Here is a 15,741-nt window from a genome sequence, read left to right on the forward strand (position 1 = left end):
GGGAGTTCATTCAGAAAATGTCTTCGGAGCCGATGGTCGTGCATGCAGTCTGCTGCGAGTTACACACCAAGTTCCTGTTTAAATCCTCTGATGCTCTGCATGCTGTTGGACTTTACGGCGCACAACAGCGGCTTTCTCCTTCGAGCACGTCTGTGCATTCTTGCCCCTGGGCACTTCGACAGCGCAGACAACTCGAAAGAGTTATTCTAAAAGAGTAATTTCGCTCTAAAAAAAGAGCAAAACACAGCGGCGTTGAACGTCCTTTTCAGGACGCGTCTTTTTAAAGACGATTTTTACGCCCCTGTGTAGTTTCTGGATGTGGTGATTCTCCCCACCTCTGATGGTCATAAAAACTGCCTTGCATTCCTGGGTTGCGATCATGTTTTTATGAATGGTCTATGTTTTCAGTACGAGAACATAGCCATGACAGCATTGCGGTCGTAGGCTTTTTCTTGTAGTGAGAGAAAGCCACTTCAGCCGCCCCCGCGCCTCGCCTCCTTCCTACGGGATTGAGGCAGGCGCCGCGGGCGATGAAGACGATCCGGGGACAATGACGGGCGCCGTTTCGCCGGGTGAACCCCCTCGAAACCCCCCGCCCCCCGGTACGCTTGCTGGTTTCCGTCCGAGCTCGGGATGACCATTCTCTCCAATGGGTTATGTTTTCAGTGTGAGAACATAACCGCGGCAGCGTTGCTTGTAGTGAGAGAGAGCCATTTCAGCCTTCCTACGGGATTGAGGCAGGCGCCGCGGGCGATGAAAGACGATCTGGGGAGGATAACGGGACGCTTTCGCCGGGTAAATCCCCTCGAAACCTCCCGCCTCCCCGGCACGCTTGCCTGCTTCCCCCGAGCTCGGGATTAGTGCAGTCCGCTTAACGGCCTACCGTCCGGACCCTCGAGCTCCCCGGCATTGGATGATGACATCACCGCTGCATCGGAGAGCGTAACAGCGGCATCGGATGCAGATAACTCGCCTGGGCCGCCACTTTCGGGTCTCCGCCCAGTCCGAGCCTGACGCACGGAGGTCCGCTATGCTTCCCCGGGCTTAATTGGTTCCGCTGGCATGTGCGCGTGGTGCTCTGCCTCAACTAACAAAGAGAGCGGGCCCAGCTCTCAGCCCCAGCGTCGAGCTCCCCGCAGAAGGACCCGGAAGGCTCTCAGGTGCTCCTGAGATGACCGACCCAGAGACCAAGATGGTAGCTCCGGAGCTGGTAAGACCGCTCCGTTCCCCGATTGAGGGCCGGGAGGAGAATCTTTTTGTTAAGTTCATTACATTCTCAATAATAGAGCTATTTCCCTTTGTCTCTGGGTCACCTGGCCCGCAAATGCCGTTCTCACGGCACTTTGCTTCCAGGTCTCAACAGTCCCAGCATGCTGGACGAGGCCACAGTCCGCCTTCAGCCCCACGACTGTTCCCCAGATGGCTGGTTCAGACGAGTCCAGAGGACGTCAACATCAGACCTCCTCAGTCACGAACCCGCCCCCTGCCAGTTGCACGGAGCAAGGTAAGTGCTTCGAGTCTGTTCTCAGCACCAGAGCCTCGGGATGCTTCACTGACTCCCGACGCTGTACTACCTGTTCCGCCCTGCTGCGAAGCCCCGCCGGGTACGTCCAAAATACTCGTCCCCTTGGTGCCCCTTGCACGGAGTTTAGAGGCGTGGCTTTCACTGCCTAGCCCGTCACGCTGGCTGCACCGGACCATTCGACTCAGTCACGCAATACATTTTGCCAGGCTCCGCCCCCCTTCGCGGGCGTAAATTTTTCCGCAGTATATGGCGAACATGCCAAAGTCCCTGCGTGAGGAAATCGCCTCTCTTTTTCTAAAAAAGCAAAGACGCGATAGAGCCTGTCCCTCCAACCGAAACAAAGAAGTGTTTCAACAGCCCTTACTTCGTTGTACCCAAGAAAGGCAGCGGCTTACGACCAATCTTGGACCTGCGAGTTTTCAACCGGGCTCTGTCCAAAGTCCCGTTCAAATGCTCACCCATAAACAAATTCTGTCTGGCGTCCGGCATCTAGATTGGTTCGCAGCGGCAGACCTGAAGGACACGTACTTCCACGTCTCGATCCTGCCATGTCACCGACCCTTTCTTCGGTTCGCGTTCGACGGTCAGGCGTATCAGTATGAAAGTCCTCCCTTTCGGCCTGTCTCTGTCCCCTCGCGTCTTCACGAAAGTCGCAGAGGCAGCCCTTGCCCCGCTCCGAGAAGCCGGCATACGCATACTCAATTACCTCGACGACTGGCTCATCCTGGCCCCCTCGCGAGAGTTACTATGCTTAGGCACCTCAGCCGTTTGGGGCTTCCGTTTTTGCTTCCCTCAAGCCAGGCACTGTGGTCCCTTTTACGTTTCAACAAAGGCTCCTGGGGCATATGGCATCCTCCGCGGTGGCCGCGCCGCTGGGGTAGATGCATATGAGACCACCTCAGCACTGGCCTCAGACTCGAGTCCTGAGACAAGCATGGTGCCGCGGCACGCACTGTGTGAGAATCACCACTGCCTGCCGCCAAACCTTCAAACCCTGGACAGACCTCTGCTTTCTACGGGAAGGAGTTCCCTTGCAGCAGGTGTCCCGACGCGTCCTGGTCACAACTGATGCCTCCAACCCGGGTTAGGGCGCTGTGTGCAACGGGCACACAGCCGCAGGCCGTCGGAACCGGGCCCCGCTGCGTTGGCACATCAACTGCCTAGAGCTGCTGACTGTTTACTTTGCCCTGAGGAAGTTTCTCCCATTAATTCGAGACAAACATGCCCTAGTCAGGTCAGACAGCACCACAGTGGGAGCCTACATAAATCGCCAAGGCGGAGTACGCTCCCACCACATGTCACAGCTCGCCCGTCATCTCCTCCTTTGGGGCCGGCAGCGACTCAAGTCACTGCGCACCACTCACATCCCCGGCAACCTCAATGTGATAACGGACGCGCTGTCAAGACAAAGCTTGCCCGGCGGAGAGTGGAGGCTCCACCCCCAGTCGGCCCAGCTGATCTGGGATAAGTTCGGCAAGGCCCAGGTAGACCTGTTTGCCTCCCAAGAAACCTCCCACTGCCCGCTCTGGTATGCCCGGACAGAGGCTCCCCTCGGGACAGATGCTTTGGCACACAACTGGCCCGCAGGGCTGCGCAAGTATGCATTTGTACAGGTGCTGTGCAAGGTCAGGGAGGACGAAGAGCAAGTCATTTTGGTGGCCCCCTACTGGCCCACCTGGACTTGGTTCTCGGACCTCACGCTCCTCAAAACAGCCCCTCCCTGGCGAATTCCCCAGAGGAAGGACCTTCTGTCTCAGGGACGGGGCACGCTCTGGCACGCGCACCCAGACCTCTGGAACCTCCACGTCTGGCCCCTGGACGGGATGCGGAAGATCTAGCCGGCCTACCATCGACCGTCATAGATACTTCAATCAAGCCAGAGCCCCCTCGACCAGGCATCTTTACACCCTAAAGTGGCGTCTGTTCGCAAACTGGTGTTCTTCCCGGGCTGAAGACCCACAAAGTGCGCGGTTAGGTCAGTGCTCGTGTTTCTACAGGAGATGCTGGAGAGGAGGCTGTCCCCCTCCACCCTCAAGGTGTATGTCGCCGCCATCGCGGCTCATGACGACATTTTTTTTCTCTGGTAGGTGAATTAAATTTTAGCTAACTAATTCAAGGTTTGATGAATAGAGTCTAGCTTTACGGGCTCTAAAGCAGTCCTTCTGAATCACTGAAGCTGTGCAAGTCACACTAATGTGTTAACAGTTTTGTTCGAGGAGTGATCCAATTTTTCCGACCTTTTCACTACGGAAATAATTGTAAGAATCTAAACTATGAAACGTTTTATCACTTTTCTCGTTTATTAGTACACGTCTGAATAAGTCACTTCAGGGAACGTTTCATGTCCTTTGAGAAAAGTTCTTGTCTTGAAGTCTTATTTAAAGGATTCGGTAATGACACTTCATTGTTTTTTTTCTAGACTCGTAGTATGCACTAGTCATTTAGTCATTTTACTTTGACAGTTCTTGGTAATAATAATGCAGCTTTCAGAAATGCATGTAATTCCTTCATTGTTTATGTCAGTGAAAAGGTCTATATTTAAGGTGAAAATTATTTCTATACATTTTTAAAAAATTATGACCCACAGTTGCATTGTCATTTCCACCACACTTTGCGCCTGAAGTTTTTTTTTTCCAAGAGTTAGTGTACTTGTTAAACAAGTTGAGAAAAGCGTCAGTGACTTTGCATGCCTGAGGTGAAATATGTGACAAGTGATGTCTGAAGAAAACGCTTTTAAAAAGTTTAAATTAAAAATAACTTTTTTATCGGGCATCATTTCCAGGCAAGCTTTAATTTTTCCTAATTCCTAAAAAAACATACTGTAAGCGAATCATTCCTGTTTCTCTGAAATTTCATACAAAGCCAACCTGTCTACTTTTCATAAGTGCTTGTTTGGTGTGTTGTCAGGAGACACAGGAGTACACAAAGACTGTGGTGCGGTACTGTCTGGAAAATCTACAGATGTGGTTTGATGTCATTGGGTTTGTGGATGAGGTATAGTACTGATGCTTACATTTAGTCAGTAGATGCTGATACATGTCACTGTGGTTAGTAACCTCTCTCTCTCTCTCTCTCTCTCTCTCTCTCTCTCAGCCTGCAGCCAACCAGCAGACTTTTCATCTACCTCTTCACCGATACTATGCCATGTTCCTCAGCAAGGTAATTCAGAGATTTCACGCATACAAATGGTGAATAATACTGAGCCATACAGTTATTGAGCTCTTTCATTAAGTAAATCTTTAATTACACATGTTTTTTTATTTTTATTTTTTAAGATGACATCATGAAGTTTTTAAAGGCAACCTGAAATGAATTTGGATGTCATGTCTTTAATTGGCTCTGGGTCAATTGGACTGAGAAACTAAATTAAGATTTTTACATTAAGTATTTTCACAATTTTAATTAAATTTGAATTTTAAAGTCTGATTTTTAAATTGACGTTGTTTTGTTAGTATTCTAAAATGGGGGCGTGAAATACATAAACCATACTGCACCTTGTTATATTACTGCAAAGAACATTCCTGACTGTTCAAAAAGAGCATTTTATTTTAAACTAATGTGGATAAAATAAATAAATAAAAAGTTTTAGTTGGTCCCTATTCTCTCATTTTAAAATGGGGGGGCTTTCAATAAACAGTTCACATGATGTTACACTTACACTGATGCAACAGTATACAACCCCGACTCACTTCATAAAAACAGCAAAATAGCACATTTTTTTTTATTCAGTACAGTTGTATGTAGAGTAGCAATATTCCCAGATAGCAGTTAGAGGTGGGGGGTGAAACTGCCCAAATGAAACTACAATCCCGGAAATTCTATCACAAACCCACGCACATAGCAACGGGAGAGTTTCTTCGTGATAAGAAGCCAACAAACAACATGAAAGTCGAGCTCGCACCCATAATTGCACTGATTTGCAAACAATGTGGGAAAACACAGAAGAAAATAATGACGAGCCAGTGGTTCGGGAGATGTTGTTGATGTTTTAATTTTAATTTTTAATTTTTCTTTTACCTCGAAGCCTTTCACTACTCTTGTGCACTCTCCATTTCATTGGCTTTTGTCATTGCCGGTCACTCGTTTGTCAGGATAGTGCGCACCCCTGATGATAAAGGTTTTATCCTCTACTTGCAGAGCAAACAGATAGAACAGTGCATAAGGGACACTTGATATATATTATATATATATATATATATATATATATATATATATATATATATATATATATATATATATATATAAACCACTTTATTATCACCTGTGCAGGTGAGTAGAGGAGAAGCTGACAGCTGCACTCTCATAGACGCAGATATAGCTCTCATCTTGGACCAGCAACTTCCATTTGTGCTTAAAAATTTAAATGAATTGCATGGCATAGATTATAAAAATTTGAAAAAAAAAAAAAAATATATATATATATATATATATATATATATATATATATATATATATATATATATATATATATATATATATATATATATATATATATATATATATAATCAGTTGAAGTAATAGTATTCAGTGTGTTTTGATGGAGAACAAATATATATATTTTTTTTTGTGATTTTAAGAGATTTTTTACAAGGTTCTTAAGAAAGAAACTGAAAAACTGAGATACTCTTTTAAACTATATTTATTTAATCTTGTGGATGTTCCATGTTTTGTTCACAGCTCATACTGAATGTAAAAGGCCAGTTTATGTAATGTGACTCATTCTGATTTTTTCAAACAGCTGAAAGAAGCTGAAAGGAAATCAAATCGTTACCCTTTGAATCAAATCGTTACCCTTTGAATCGTAATCGAATCATGTGGCCAGTGAAGATTCACACATCTAATAGCAGTGGTATTTGGCTGAACTCGTTGGTGAAGCGGCTCAGAATATGAGACCAGGCAAGGGGCTGTCAATCAGACGGACCACCTCAGACTGGAACCGAACACGATGTGGAACTCCTTTCCTGACAAACATTTAAAAAACTCATTGCTTAATCTGAGAAACGCTTATAAGAATGCAAGACGCAATGGCCAAAGACCTCCACCTACTGTAAGGGGCTGTTCACACTGAACACTTTTGCAACCATCCATTTGTTTTTGTGCATGTAAATGTGCTAGACTAATGTCTTTGTTTCGCACAGTTTTTGTTTATTCAGCATCTCATGCAGGAGTGCGGTTTTTTAGATGATGTGTCTAATTAAAAAGAACTTTAATTAAAGCTGCGAGCAGCGATGACGGGCCCAAGCCGGTGGCACCGCCACCCCTGGGCCTTTAGGGTCGCCGCGCACAACGGGCAATAACGTAAGCTCGCTTCGACCGTCGAGAAGATGTGTGCAAATTCCAAGAAATCCACATTCAAACCAAAATATCTGACTTTCTGTTGGTCTGTTTGTTCACTTGAGACATAAGGGGGTGATTTAAAATCATTTTGAAAGTGACACACTTCCTTCTGCCAGTTGGTGGCGCTATAACTGACTCACAATAGCAACATCCATGCGATCGGCCTCTTACAGCGAACACACTGCTGAAGTTTCGTCGAGATCAATTAATGTATGCAGAAGTTATAACAGACTTCCTGTTTCTCTTACTGCCTTCTGCCAGTTATTATAGGCTTTGTACTTTACTCACGCTCCAATACCGACGTAGAAAATCATCCTCTTTACATGCGTAAAAATATGCTTGGAAACATCACAGTGGAGCGGTGCTTACTGTGAATGATACTAATTGTACTACTGACTATTTAAACAGAGTAATTTTTATATGGTAGGTTTACTATTTTATTATTATATTTTATTGCGGCTATAATGAACAGGCTGCAATGTCAAGATTGCAATGATGGAGTGTGTGTGTGTGTGTGTATTTGTAACCTTAAAGGGGTCATATAATGCCATTTTTGTACAAGTTAATATGAATCTTTAGGGTCTAAATGAAAACTTTGTAATATACTTTTATTAAAAATTCTCATTAGTATTTTAAGAAAACACTAATTTTAACTGCTCAAAAACAGCTCCGTTTTCAGCACGCCGTTTCAGTGCATATGACTTTAAATGATAATGAGGTTTGGTCACCCCGCCCCTCCCTCCGTTCTGGGGAATTCTAGTCTTGAATCATATGCATTTGCAAGATGTAAACAGTATTTTGCCAGTATTGTGTTACCATTCATCTTCATGCAGTTATAACTGTTTTTTGACATTACTTCTTAATCAGTAACATACAAGTAAACCAGGTGTAACTTAGTGTTACCATGTTAACTGTAACACCTGCGTACACAGTTTTTAATAACACAATAACCATAACGCGTTGTTCATTATAAACGTGGGATTATGAATTATATTGAGAACGTCATAACGTTATGGAAAACATGCCGTAATGTACCCTGAGTGTAAACATTAGCCACATGCAGTTTAGCGTTGTTTTGGTTAAACTCACCTCTGAATGCCGCTTTACCTGCAGTTGAGAGTTGTTAAACTCACCGATGAATGGGGTTGTACACCACAATGAGCGTTGTTAAACTCACCGATGAATGCGGTTGCCTATGAACGCGCTAAACCTTTGCTGAGAGGGCACTTAGATATCAGATTGTGAGGGTTTTTAAACATAAAAAAACTGTTGGAGGGCCAGATAAAGATGATCTGGGGGCCACCATTATACTAGCCCTGCCATAGATCATTTATTGTAGCCTATTCCTTTTTATTTTTATTTATTGCAGTCTCGACCCATTCGCAGCAGACCATTGCGGTGAGCTTACCCAAGACGTCAAATTTCAACGCTACAGGCTCCGGTTCAGAGATATATAGAAGTCTATCGGACTACCCTGCACGTTATGTTTGCTCTCCTGATCACAACAGAAGTGGCGTAGATAGTGGCGTGTGCAAAACTGTCCCAATTCTGCTTTTCACAGCCGGGCCCTTGCGCACTTACTCCGCTAAGTGCACTTTCAACAAGTGTCCACTTCGAGGAAGGCCTTAGGGCATAGTGTGCATATTGGGACAGGGCCTTCCTGTTTTCGGTCGAAGTCCACAGTAGTCGATTGTCGAGGTTAACGCAGCACGATCATTGGTAACTAAGCAATTCAAGAGAACGCCCCATTTAAGTCAACAGGGTGCAACAGAGTTCTCAACAGAAAATATCACTCTAATCACCCTTTTGCTAATGAAAAAATAATAATCTATAAACAAAGTCGTAACAGCTAAAATAATTTTAGCTCAAATTTATTTATTTGCTAAAATAAAACATTTACTTACTTTCACATGTTTCATTAAGTCCTCGGCAGTTGCATGACCCATGAACTGGGATCCCAGGTATCTTGACTGCACCTGCCCGCCCTCCCAAAAACGTACGTGCAGGTCCAGCTGTTTCGTTTTGGTGGTGCGATTAAGACTTTCGTCGAACATCAGCACGAACGGTCCCGTGATTTTGGAAATTAGTCATCATCCGCTATTCCAAAGCGCGTAATGGCTGATGGCTGTCGTTTGCTGGAGACCCTTCACAGCAGTTAGATGTTTTTCACTTTTTGAATGAGACTCCAGCGCCCATACACCCAACATTCCCAATTTAATAGCTTTCTTGCATAAGCAGTAGGCTTCAATGCGTTATTTGCAACTGGCTTTAACCAAGCACGAAATTCAGATTTTTCAAGCCAAGTATCGCTAAACTTGCACTTCCTCATAGCTGAATAAAATCCGTTTAACGTCTTTCTGTGGTATCCGAGAGACTCGCGCCAATAACACGAAAGCTCAAAGCTGATTGGCTGTTGCATGTTGGTCTATTTTGTAGTCATAATACAGCGAATTATATTTGGACTAGCGAAAAAGAAACTAAAACACCACGGAATTAAAAAAAAACATTCCAAAGCTGCATGGAGCATTTAAATGAGTTTTACATGGACGTAGGAAAATTAAGACGTGTTAAAAATTATTTAAGACCTAGAACACAATACTTCAGCAAATTTAAGACTTTTTAAGGCCTTAAATTGTGATTTTGAAATTTTAGACTTTTTAAGACCCCATGGAAACCCTGTTCTGAGTAAAATCACCAAAGCAATGGCGCTCACGACTCCCGTTGAAGTATCCAGCATCTCTAAGGTCTGCAAATAACTCCATCCAGAACTGAGACGTATATACATTTTTAAGAGTCCTCAAGCTGATGTTTACACCGTGTACAGCGTCACGAGTGGCCCTCGTTAAAATATTGAACGTAATGATGCAGTACGTCTTGTTTTTCCGTCTGGTCCGCGTCTTTTAAAAACTCCAAACACCGTTCTCAACAGTCAACACGTACAAGTCTTCTTCTTACGTTAAAACAATGAGAATACAGAAAATGTGCTTAGACCTCCACCTAGTGGTTATATTATAGAATTAAAGGAGAAATTACATATGAGACAGCTTTATAACTGAAATGGCTTTAACTGAAATAGACAAGTTTAATATAACTATTCTGATAAGTGTATATTTCCAACATCATGTTTGTGTTATCCGTTTCTGTAAGTTTTTGTGACGTGTTTCAGAAAGATAATCGCTTAGACAGAGTAATAGTTTATTTTCATCTTAACCGGACATCACAGTTGATCAATGCAATAATTCATAATTCAATATATTGATACCGATTTCTTTATCAACTGTTTGTTCAATTGAGACATAAGGGGTGATTTCAAAGCATTTTGAAAGTGACACACTTCCTTCTGCCAGTTGGTGGCGCTATAACTTTGACTCACAATAGTCACATCCACGTGACCGGCCTCTTCCAGTGAAGAAACTGCTGAAGTTTCATCGAGATCAAGTAATGTATGCAGAAGTTATAACACACTTCCTTGCTGTTTAAGCTGCATTTATGTGCTTTTTTGAGCTTCAAAGTTCTTGTGCAATGTGTTCCACATTCAAACCAAAATATCTGACTGTAGGTCAAAGTATGAAACCAATACCCCACTTTTGTCTGAAGGTGGCGCTACTGAGCCCCTGCACCAGGCATCAAAAAAGAAAATTCAAGTTTGAAGAGCTGCCACGACAACAGTATTTAAGATATCAATAATCCTTTCACACGTCTACATCTGCCGGTGTTTACATTATACACATAAAGTTTGAAGTAAATCGTGTAAAAATAAGTGGGTGATTTTAAAGCATTTTGAAAGTGACACACTTCCTTCTGCCAGTTGGTGGCGCTATAAATTTGACTCACAATAGTCACATCCATGCGATCGGCCTCTTACAGCGAACACACCGCTGAAGTTTCATCGAGATCAATTAATGTATGCAGAAGTTATAACACTCTGACTGTTTCTCGTTTCTCGCCATCATTTCGTTTCCTCGCCACGGCCAAACCGTTAGAGATATCAAAAATCTGCCAGCAATTTTTCATGCTCAATATCTTGACATCATGCTGACCGAGTTTGGTGGCGATTGGTGGAATTGTCTGGGAGGAGTATTCCAAATTCCATTGCGTGCGTTTTTCAAACAACCCTAAATGGACGGTTTCCTGTTGGTCTGGGGTAAAAAGTAAAAGTATGAAGGATATATGAAACGATGAGATCTATATGTGTACCGAGTTTCATATTATTACATGCAAGCGTGTTTGAGTTATAGACCAAGTTTTCAGACCCTGTTCCAGGGGGCGCTGTCGAGCCCCCCTGCCACACCCGGGTACCAGCTTCAGCCCGGCCCTAATGACCGCAGGTTCTGACCCGTGTGCAAAGTTTCAAGAGTTTTTGAGCATGTTAAGAGCCCCAAAAGTGCCCCGTAAGTCGTAAAAATAATAATAATAATAATAAATATAGCTGCAAGCAGCGATGGTGGGCCCAAGCCGGTGGCACCGCCACCCCCGTGCCTTTAGGGTCGCTGTGCACGATGGGCAATAACGTAACCTCGCTTTGACCGTCGAGAAGACGCGCGCTGTAGAGCTCGCATCAGCGCTGGCTCTGCAAAAGTGCACATCGAGGGCACACATCAACCACAAAGTATGCGCGAAGCACCGTTCTGATACCTAAAATGAAAAATGAGACACCCTACGGTCTCATGGAGTTAATGGACACACGAAATAAGTACACAAGACTGAAAATTCATATGAAGTGTGCCATTTGGGACAGGGTCTATGACCGTGAACCACAATAGTCACATCTATGAGGTAATTCAAATGTAGAATAATTTTTTATGTCATAGGTCAATATCTTTTGCAGCACTTAAACGTGTTAATCCAGAAGGCCAGTATTTATCCGGAGGTCTTTGTACAGGTTTATGAATGTAATTATAATTTACGCACCGCTGAAGTTTCATTGAGATCAGTTAATGTACGCAGATAATAACACACTTCCTTGCTTTTATGCTCCCTTTATGTGCTTTTTGGAGCTTCAAAGTTCATTTGCAACGTGGTCCACATTCAAACCAAAATATCTGACTTTCTGTTGGTTCGTTTGTTCACTTGAGACATAAGAGGATGATTTCAAAGCATTTTGAAAGTGACACACTTCCTTCTGCCAGTTGGTGGCGCTATAACTTTGACTCACAATAGTCACGTCCATGCGACCGGCCTCTTCCCGCGAACACACCGCTGAAGTTTCATTGAGATCAGTTAATGTACGCAGATAATAACACACTTCCTTGCTTTTATGCTCCCTTTATGTGCTTTTTGGAGCTTCAAAGTTCGTTTGCAATGTGTTCCACATTCAAACCAAAATATCTGACTTTCTGTTGGTCTGTTTGTTTACTTGAGACATAACAGACTCCCCAATATATCATGTAGCCTATTTTGACATTTTTTTGTATGAAATTGTCCGTTCAGACGCTAAGCAGGAGCGAGCGAACTCTCATCAGAGTGCGTGAGTTAGGCGCGACGCGGCTCGCTGTGTCACACAATCTGCTCGCAAACATGTATTTGAGTTGTTTTGACATTTGTTGAGTTGAATAGTGTAAAATCGATTGAATGTTCAAACAGGCAAACATTGTATACAACCGACAAACCTTCGTGAAGATCGCGAGCAAAAATGATCTCGCCTCGCGTGTTGTCAGAGACAACCCTAAAACAACATCATTCTCGGAAGTTTTGATACGTTCGGATCGATCAGCCCATCCCTACTTTCTTTAGACATATGTTTCATGTTTGTGTTATACGTTTCTGTAAGTTTTTGTGACGTGTTTCAGAAAGATAATCGCTTAGACAGAGCGATAGTTTATTTTCATCTTAACAGGACATCACAGCGGAATCCGTGTTGATCACTGCAATACTTCCTAATTCAATATATTGATACCCGATTTCTTTATCAACTGTTTGTTCACTTGAGACATAATATATCATGCATTTTGGTGTATGAAATTGTCCGTTCAAACGCGAAGAAGGAAAGCGAACTCTCATCGACGTCGTGAACGTTCACAAACATTTATTTGAGTTGTTTTGCCTTTGTTGAGTTGAATAGTGTAAAATCGCTTGAATGTTCAAACTGGAAAGCATTAAAACACAATTGACTTACCTTCGTGCAGACGCAAATAAGATGTCTTCTGTAGTCTAAGTCTGGAGCTGAGACACCCCTCGCTGCAGCCTGTAGCACGATGACGTAGCTGGATGGTCCAATACATACTGGATAGTTAATTTTACAACATTTTAAATCACATAATTTTAAACCTAACTTTAAACCAGAAGTATATTTTTTATTTCAGTGTCTGCAGGACATGTACGTACATTAAAAAAAAAAAAAAAAAAAAAAACAACAACTGATTTTAAGTTTAATATACAAACTGATCACAGCAGGTCAGATCAAGCGCTTGTCACTAAAGTGACCATTTATATTTATAAATAGTTGTCCTTTGGGCTATAGTGATTGCCGTCACTGATGAAGCAGTCTGCTGAGCAGTAACCTTCAAAGTCTTTGGTCGAGTAAAAGTCACGAAGGATTCCTTTCCTTCCATCTCCAACATAGCCTGGCGTGAAGTCTTTAAATAAGTCCCCACAACAAAGCGTAACGGCGTTTTTTTTAAACTTTTATTAAGATTCAAACAAACAAAGTCAATGTACAGTCAAAACTACAATAATACATATATAAAGAGAAAAACAAAACAGCCAGGGGGGAAGGCTAAACATCATGTAAATATATTGAAGGACTCACATATAGAAACAGTTTTAATTTAAAGCGTAACAGCGTCCAGTACGTATTGGACCATCCAGCTACGTCATCGTGCTACAGGCTGCAGCGAGGACCTCTTGGAGGAGCTCCACCTACTAGGAGACCGAAATGCTCCATTAGAGAGATTAAACAGGAGAGCTGCAAGTGGTAGACAAAGTTACTCCAGTAGCAGTTGCTCAGCCAATGTAAGTGAATGGGATTTTACATATAGACCGTATTTATTCAGTAAATTCCCCGCATGCACACACACAGCAGGCGGCACTCAGAGAGGGAGAGAGAGAGAAAAATTCCAAGAAATCCACATTCAAACCAAAATATCTGACTTTCTGTTGGTCTGTTTGTTCACTTGAGATATAACAGACTCCCCAATATATCATGTAGCCTATTTTGACATTTATTTTGTATGAAATTGTCCGTTCAGACGCTAAGCAGGAGCGAAGCGAACTCTCATCGGCGTTCGGCGGCTCGCTGTGTCACACAATCTGCTCGCAAACATGTATTTGAGTTGTTTTCACATTTGTTGAGTTGAATAGTGTAAAATCGCTTGAATGTTCAAACAGGCAAACATTGTATACAACCGACAAACCTTCGTGAAGATGCGAGCAAAAATAATCTCGCCTCGCGGATCACGTGTTGTCAGACACAACCCTAAATCAACATCATTCTCGGAAGTTTTGATACGTTCGGATCGATCAGCCCATCCCTACTTCCTTTAGACATATGTTTCATGTGTTGGTTTTAATAAAGACTCTGAGTACTCATAAATCTCACAGAACGAAATATGCGTCACACTTTACTGCGTTCTCAACAGCATGTACACAAGTCTTCTTCATACGTTAAAACAACGAGAATACAGAAAATATGCTTAGAACTCCACCTAGTGGTTATATTATAGAATTAAAGGAGAAATTACATATGAGACAGCTTTATAACTGAAATGGCTTTAACTGAAATAGACAAGTTTAATATAACTATTCTGATAAGTGTATATTTCCAACATCATGTTTGTGTTATCCGTTTCTGTAAGTTTTTGTGACGTGTTTCAGAAAGATAATCGCTTAGACAGAGCGATAGTTTATTTTCATCTTAACCGGACATCACAGTTGATCACTGCAATAATTCATAATTCAATATATTGATACCCGATTTCTTTATCAACTGTTTGTTCAATTGAGACATAAGGGGGTGATTTCAAAGCATTTTGAAAGTGACACACTTCGTTCTGCCAGTTGGTGGCGCTATAACTTTGACTCACAGTAGTCACATCCATGCGACCGGCCTCTTCCCGCAAACACACTGCTGAAGTTTCATCGAGATCAGTTAATGTATGCAAAAGTTATAACACACTTCCTTGCTTTTATGCTTCCTTTGTGTGCTTTTTGAGCTTCAAAGTTCATTTGCAATGTGTTCCACATTCAAACCAAAATATCTGACTTTCTGTTGGTCTGTTTGTTCACTTGAGACATAAGAGGATGATTTCAAAGCATTTTGAAAGTGACACACTTCCTTCTGCCAGTTGGTGGCGCTATAACTTTGACTCACAGTAGTCACATCCATGCGACCGGCCTCTTCCCGTGAACACACTGCTGAAGTTTCATCGAGATCAGTTAATGTATGCAGAAGTTATAACACACTCCCTTCTTTTATGTTACTTTTGATGTGCTTTTTGGAGCTTCAAAGTTAATTTGAAATGTGTTCCACATTCAAACCAAAATATCTGACTTTCTGTTGGTCTGAGCTAATGACTGTAAATTAGAAAGTTGTTCGGCCCGACGAGATCTAGAAGTGTTCCGAGTTTCATATTATTACATGCAAGCATGTTTGATATATGGACAAGTGTTTGAATCCCATTCCAGGTGTCGCTGTCGAGCCCCCTGCCACGCCCGGGGCGGGTTCTGACCTGTGTGCAAAGCTTCAAGTGTTTTCGAGCACGTTAAGGGCCCCAAAAGTCCCAGAAACCTTGAAAAACAATCAAACAATCAAAAAGCAAATCTCACCCAACAGAGAACCCCCCCCCCCTCCCCTCCCCACACACACACACACACAAAAAAAATTTTTGGCAGGCCCATTCTGTCTGTCAGAGAGAGAGACACAGAGAGAAAAAACACAGAAA

Source organism: Xyrauchen texanus, chromosome 14 (genome assembly GCF_025860055.1).
Source record: "Xyrauchen texanus isolate HMW12.3.18 chromosome 14, RBS_HiC_50CHRs, whole genome shotgun sequence".
Classification (NCBI taxonomy): Eukaryota; Metazoa; Chordata; class Actinopteri; order Cypriniformes; family Catostomidae; genus Xyrauchen; species Xyrauchen texanus.